The sequence below is a fragment of the Muntiacus reevesi genome, chromosome 11 (assembly GCF_963930625.1).
Source record: "Muntiacus reevesi chromosome 11, mMunRee1.1, whole genome shotgun sequence".
NCBI lineage: Eukaryota > Metazoa > Chordata > Mammalia > Artiodactyla > Cervidae > Muntiacus > Muntiacus reevesi.
In genome coordinates this window covers 9,659,173-9,665,760 of record NC_089259.1, presented here as the reverse complement: position 1 = coordinate 9,665,760, position 6,588 = coordinate 9,659,173, and positions in this window count along the sequence as shown.

Here is a 6,588-nt window from a genome sequence, read left to right as displayed (position 1 = left end):
GCTGTGGTACAAGTGATCAGTTTGGTTAGTTTGGTTAGTTTTCTGTAATTCTGGTTTTCATTCTGTCTGTTCTCTGATAGATAAGGATAAGAGGTTTGTGGAAGTTTCCTGATGGGAGAAACTAGCTGTGGGGGAATCTGGGTCTTGCTCTGATGGTCTCAAAGAAAAAATGCCAAGGAATGCTCAAACTACCACACAATTACACTCATCTCACACACTAGCAAAGTAATGCTCAAAATTCTCTAAGTCAGGCTTCAACAGTACATGAACCGCATACTTCCAGATGTTCAAGCTGGTTTTAGAAAAGGCAGAGGAACCAGAGATCAAATTGCCAACATCTGATGGATCATTGAAAAATCAAGAGAGTTCCAGAAAAACATCTATTTCTGCTTTATTGACTATGCCAAAGCCTTTCACTGTATGGATCACAATAAACTGTGGGAAATTCTGAAAAAGATGGGGTTACCAGACCACCTGACCTGCCTCCTGAGAAACCCGAATGCAGGTCAGGAAGCAACAGTTAGCACTGGACATGGGACAACAGACTGGTTCCAAATAGGAAAAGGGGTACGTCAAGGCTGTATATTGTCACCCTGCTTATTTAACTTATATGCAGAGTACATCATGAGAAATACTGGGCTGGAGGAAGCACAAGCTGGAATCAAGATTGCCAGGAGAAACATCAATAACCTCAGATATGCAGATGACACCACCCTTATGGCAGAAGTGAAGAAGAACTAAAGAGCCTCTTGATGAAAGTGAAAGAGGAGAGTGAAAAAGTTGGCTTAAAGCTCAATATTGAGAAAACTAAGATCATGGCATCTGGTCCCATCACTTCATGGCAAATAGATGGGGAAACAGTGGAAACAGTGGCAGACTTTATCTTTTTGGCTCCAAGATCACTGCAGATGGTGACTGCAGCCATGAAATTAATACTTGCTCCTTGGAGGAAAAGCTATGATAAACCTAGATAGCATATTAAAAAGCAGAGACTTTACTAACAAAGGTCCATCTAGTCAAAGCTATGATTTTCCCAGGAGTCATGTATGGATGTGAGAGTTGGACTATAAAGAAAGTTGAGGGCCAAAGAATTGATGCTTTTGAAGTGTGGTGTTGAAGAAGACTCTTGGGAGTCCTTCGGACTGCAAGGAGATAAAATCGGTCAATCCTAACGGAAATGAGTCTTGAATATTCATTGGAAGGGCCTATACTGAAGTTGAAACTCCAATCCTTTGGCCACCTGATGTGAAGAACTGACTCATTGGAAAAGACCCTGATGCTGGGAAAGATTGAAGACAGGAGGAGAAGGGGATGACAGAGGATGAGATGGTTGGATGGCATCACCAACTGGATGGACATGAGTTTGAGCAACTTTTGGGAGTTGGCGATGGACAGGGAAGTCTGGCTTGCTGCAATTCATAGGGTCTCAAAGTGTTGGACACAACTGAGTGACTGAACTGAACATCACAGGCTGTAGCACCAGGCCGTCTCAAGAAATGGAGTGAAGGCTGACACTGCTCAGAAATTCACCAAGTGAGTCAGTGAGTCCAGAATGTACCCCCCTATTTGTTTTAATATAAAAACAACATTCAGGGCTTCCCTGGTGGCTCAGTGGTAAACAATCCTTTTATTGTAGACATGGGTTTGATCCCTGCTCTGGGAAGATTCCACATGCTGAGGAGCAACTAAGCCCGTGTGCCACAACTTTTGAGCCTGTGCTCGAGAGCCCAGGAGCTGCAACTGCGGAAGCTGTCATGCCCAGAGCCTCTGCTCTGGAACAAGAAAAGCCACAGCAATGAGAAGCCCATGCACTGCAGCAGAGAGTAGCCCCTGCTCTTTGCAACTGGAGAAAAGCCTGTCCATCAGTGAAGACCCAACACAGTCAAAATAAATAAATAGATGAATAAATTAGATAACATTTACATGGACACAACTGGAAGACACACATTTATCCCGTGGCTTTCTACACTCCTGGCACTTTGAGGTCAAGAATGCCTCAGTCTAGGTGCTTAGTTTGCCTACCTTGCGTCCATTTTAAATGCTGTTGTATTCAAACTTGGACACATTCCAGACCCACTGTCTCATCCGCTACCTCTCTGGGCAGGGCCAGCCCTCCCTCACAAGGTGGCTGGAGGTACAGCCAGTGGGGGCTCAGGCTGCTGGTCCTGATCTCATTTACACTTTCTTGTACTCCAACTGTGGGATCAGGCGGGTGAAGAGAACTCAGAGCTGGCCACCCAGACATTCAGCGGGTGAGGTGGTGCCCCTCTTGGACAACCCCGTTTCCCCCTTTTCCTAGCGTGGGGTTAGTTCCTGACCGTCTTGCCTCACAGTCTGGTACAAGGGGCTCTGGCACCTCATCTGCAGTGTGGAGCAATGACACTTCCCTTTCTGCTCAGACACACCTGTATCCTGCAGCGGCAGCGGCTGTGGAAGGACTCTGTGGGTCTGGCTCTCCAGTTCTGCCATCAGCCAGCTGGCAATGCTAAGCAGCTTCCCTCACCTGTCTGAGCTAACCAGTCCGCAATTAAAAAGATGGGCTTGGAGCAGGTGAACTTGGAAAATGGGGCAACCAAGACCCCTCCTAGGAACTCTGTAAGGACTCCCATCTCCATCAGGAGGAATCCCAGTCTTCTCACTGTGGCTCACAGAGCCTTTTGTGTGGTCTGGTTTGTCTTTACTTGGAGGACTTCTTAGTCTCCTTCTCAGATTCCAACTTCTGGTGGTAATGAATGCCTTGCAGTTCCCAGAACATGCTGTAGTCTCTCTTATTCTCAGAATCTGCAGTCTTAGCCATGCATTGCCTATGCCTTTTTCTGCCTCTCTGCCCCTTTAATTCTTACATACTTTGGGGGGCTCAGCTAACATCTCACTTCCTGAAGTAGTCTTTCTGACCCTGCTCACTCAGATCCTGTTAGGAGCTATTTTCCTGCAAGCCACGGACACCCTGCCTTTATTTCTATTTTGGCACAATTCTAATAGCCTGCTTACTTGTCTGAACACTGGCCACCCCGCCATTTCTGTAGGCTTCTCCAAGGCAAGATCTGTGATTCGTTCCTTGTGGAATCCCCAGTGCCTAGATGTGTTCTGGCCAATATTGTTAGCCACTGGCCACTTGTGGCTACTGAGTGCTTGAAATGTGGGTACTCTGAATTGAGGTGTGCTAGAAGTATAAGGCAGACACTGAGTTTTGAAGATTTTAGTACAAAAAATGAAAAATAATTGTATAGTCTTTATAACTTTTTAAAATATTGATTACTTGTTGGGAAAGATTGAAGGCAAATGGAGAAGGGGACAACAGAGGATGAGATGCTTCGATAGTGCCACCGACTCAGTGGATGTGAATTTGAGCAAACTCCAGGAGATACTGGAGGACAGAGGAGTCTGGTGGGCTACAGTCCGTGGGGTTGCAAAGAGTCAGACACAACTCAGCAACTGAACAAGAACAACAACAACAGCAATGACAGCACTTGTTGGAACGATAAGACTTATGTACTGAGTTAAATAAAACATATTCCTAACATTAATTTCACTTGTATTTTTTTTTTTTTTTTTTTACTTCTTTGGCTACTAGAAAATTTACAATCACATATGAGGCTTTGCATTTGTGAGTTGTATCATATCTCCTTTGAAGTGTAGTGGCCTAGAGTTGATAGCCTGGCACATGGGTGAGTGAATGAATTGGCACATTCATGAGTGAATGAATTGGTGGATAGGTTTATAGGAAAGAGAAAGGGTGGGTGACTGTCTTCCAACCTCAGCCTTAGCTTATGTTGCTATAAGAGTTGACTCTGTTTCAGGCGTGACCCCGTGGTCCTCCTGTGTTGACTGCTCTGAGTTGGGCAGTCTTCCAATAGACCTTGATCTCCAAGAAATGGGGAAAACTGGGGTGAGATATGTTGCCTAGAGTCTATGGGCTCAGTCCTGCAGGCACATAGCACATCTAGCCCACATCTTCAGTCATAAAATATTCACTTGACACCCTCAAGTGAGAACAGGACAGATGCTCATTTTGAAAAATTGCAGTGCCCTTCAATAACCATCAGGGGCATTTGCTCTCATTAGCAGTGGGTGAGGACACTTCTCTTACTGGAAACTTCTCATTTTATATTATCTTGATGTCGTAATTAAGATGTGTTGATTGATTTGGAAATTTTCCAAGGCTCTGTACCCTTGCAGGACAAAGACCTGTTTTCTTAAAGACTATCTGTAGCTTCATTTTGTGTATAGAACTTTGATTTTTTTCCCTCCCTCTGTACTGTGTGGGGGTGATTGCAATTGTAAAGCCAGATTGGGAAGTGGAGTTGAGTAGACCATGCTTGTCACTGTGTGGAGTCTTTGAACTCTGATTTCTTTGGGAACATTTAGTGACTGCTTGGAACAACTGTGAGTACGATGAGAACACAGTCTTCTGAGGTGCTAAGGCTCAAACTGGGCACAGAAATGCTTGAGTCTGGCTGACATTCTGAAAGCCATATCCTTGGAACACAGAAGATTCAGGTTCTAATAATCACAGCCAGCGTTTACATAGTGCATTTATAATTTCAAAGCACTTTCACATGTAGTACCTCATTTGGTCCTTACATTTTATTGATGCCTGTTAAACAAATCTCTGATTGAATTGCCTGTACTTAGTGGCTTTGATTTCTTTCTTCTCACTGTTAAATGTCCTTAATCATGCTTTCAAGGCCCACTACTCTGTTAAAACTGTGCTGTCAAGGGTCACCCTGACCCACACATTGCTAAGTCCAATCATCAATTCAGTTTCCTCATTTTACTTGACCCATTTAGATTGTTTGACACAGTTGGTTGCTCTTTCCCTCTTGAAATTCTTTCTTCATTTGACTTCACAAATGTCACACTTGCCCGGCTTTCTTCTGACCTCAAAAGCAGTTTGTTCTCCATCTCTTTGTTACCTCCACATCCCCCTGACTTTTAATCTTAGAGTCTTCTAGGTCTTATATCTAAGACACTAAAAACAAAAACAAAAACAAAAACTATAATAACTTCATTGGTGATTTCACCAAGTCCCATGGTTTTAAATGTCATCAATACACCAACAATTCTCTGAGCCTGGACCTCTGCTCTAAATTTCAGACTTATGTATATCCCACTGCCTGTACATGTCAAAAAAGCACCTCAAAAAAAACTTTACATTCCCAAGCTGAGTCCACAAACTTCCGCTCTAGACAGGCTGCATCTGTGGTCTTTTTCCTTCCTGTTAATGCCGATGTCATTCATCCATTTGTGAAGACCAGAGACAGCAGGCCCCTCTCTTGGTTTTCCAGCGCACAGAAGACATCTGCGTCTCTAACATAAAGTTTCATCTAGAACTTGACCACTCCTCACCATCTCCAACTGCTGTCCATCGGCCCTGTTCACCGTCGTCTCTTGCCTGGATTATCACAGAAGTCTGACAACAGGCTCAGGACAGTCTGATCTCCAAAGAGTCATCAGAGTGATTTTGCTCAAACAGAAACCAGCTCACGTCATCCCTCTCCTCAAATGACCCCCGCTTGCTCAGAGACAAGGCAACGTCTCTGTAGTGGTCTCAAAAGCTCGGTGCAATACAGCACTTTCTCTGCCGCCGCTGGCAGATCCCTTCTACCTCACTCCCCGCCAGCCAGCCTAAGCTCCTTGTTGTGTCAATTCCAGGTGACACGTGTGCCCTGTGGGCTTGCCTTTGCTTTCCCCTGGGTTGCTTTCCCGCAGGGAGCCGCATGTCTTCCCTCCATCTCCTTTACACTTGACTCAAATGTCTTCTTCCCGAGTGCATGCTCATTCACTTCATGTCCATCTCTGCAACCCCATGGGCTGTGGCCCGCCAGGCTCCTCTGTCCACAGGAATCTGCAGGCAAGAATACTGGAGTGGGTTGCCATGCACTCCCCCAGGGGGTCTTCCCCACCCAGGGATTGAACCCAGGTCTCCTGCATTACAGCGGATTCTTTACTTCTGAGCCACCAGGGAAGCCCCTTCTTCCTACACGGAACCCCGAATCTCCCTGTTTCCTTTTCCTACTGTATTCTTTCTCCATGGCGCTCAACACCATCTAACACACTATGTATTTTACTTATTTATATTTTTTATTGCCTGTCTTGTATTAAAATGTTAGACCCATGAAGGTAGACATTTTAGTTACTGTAACACCTGGCATCCAGAACATTGCCTGACACGTAGGACATGCTCATTAAAGATTTGTGAATAAATGAACGGTTTTACTAACTAAGTATTATTATTACTCTTTTCTCCCTTCTATGAATGAAAGAATTGGGAATTTAATAAGGAGCCAGAGACTTCCCTGGGGGTCAGTGGTTGAGACTCCCAATGCAGGGGGCCTGGGTTTGATCCCTGGTCAGGGAAGTAGGTCCCACATCCTGCAACTAAGAGTGTGTATGCTGCAACTAAAGGTGCTGGGTGCAGCAACAAAGATCTCGAGTGTTGCAAAGACCCAGTGCCCTAAGACCTAGTGCAGAAATAAATTAAAAGAGAAGCTAAAACAAAGGACCCAAAGTGACATGTATTCACAAACATGCATTCACCAAACGTGTATTCACACTTACAGATACCTACACACACAAAACAGAAGA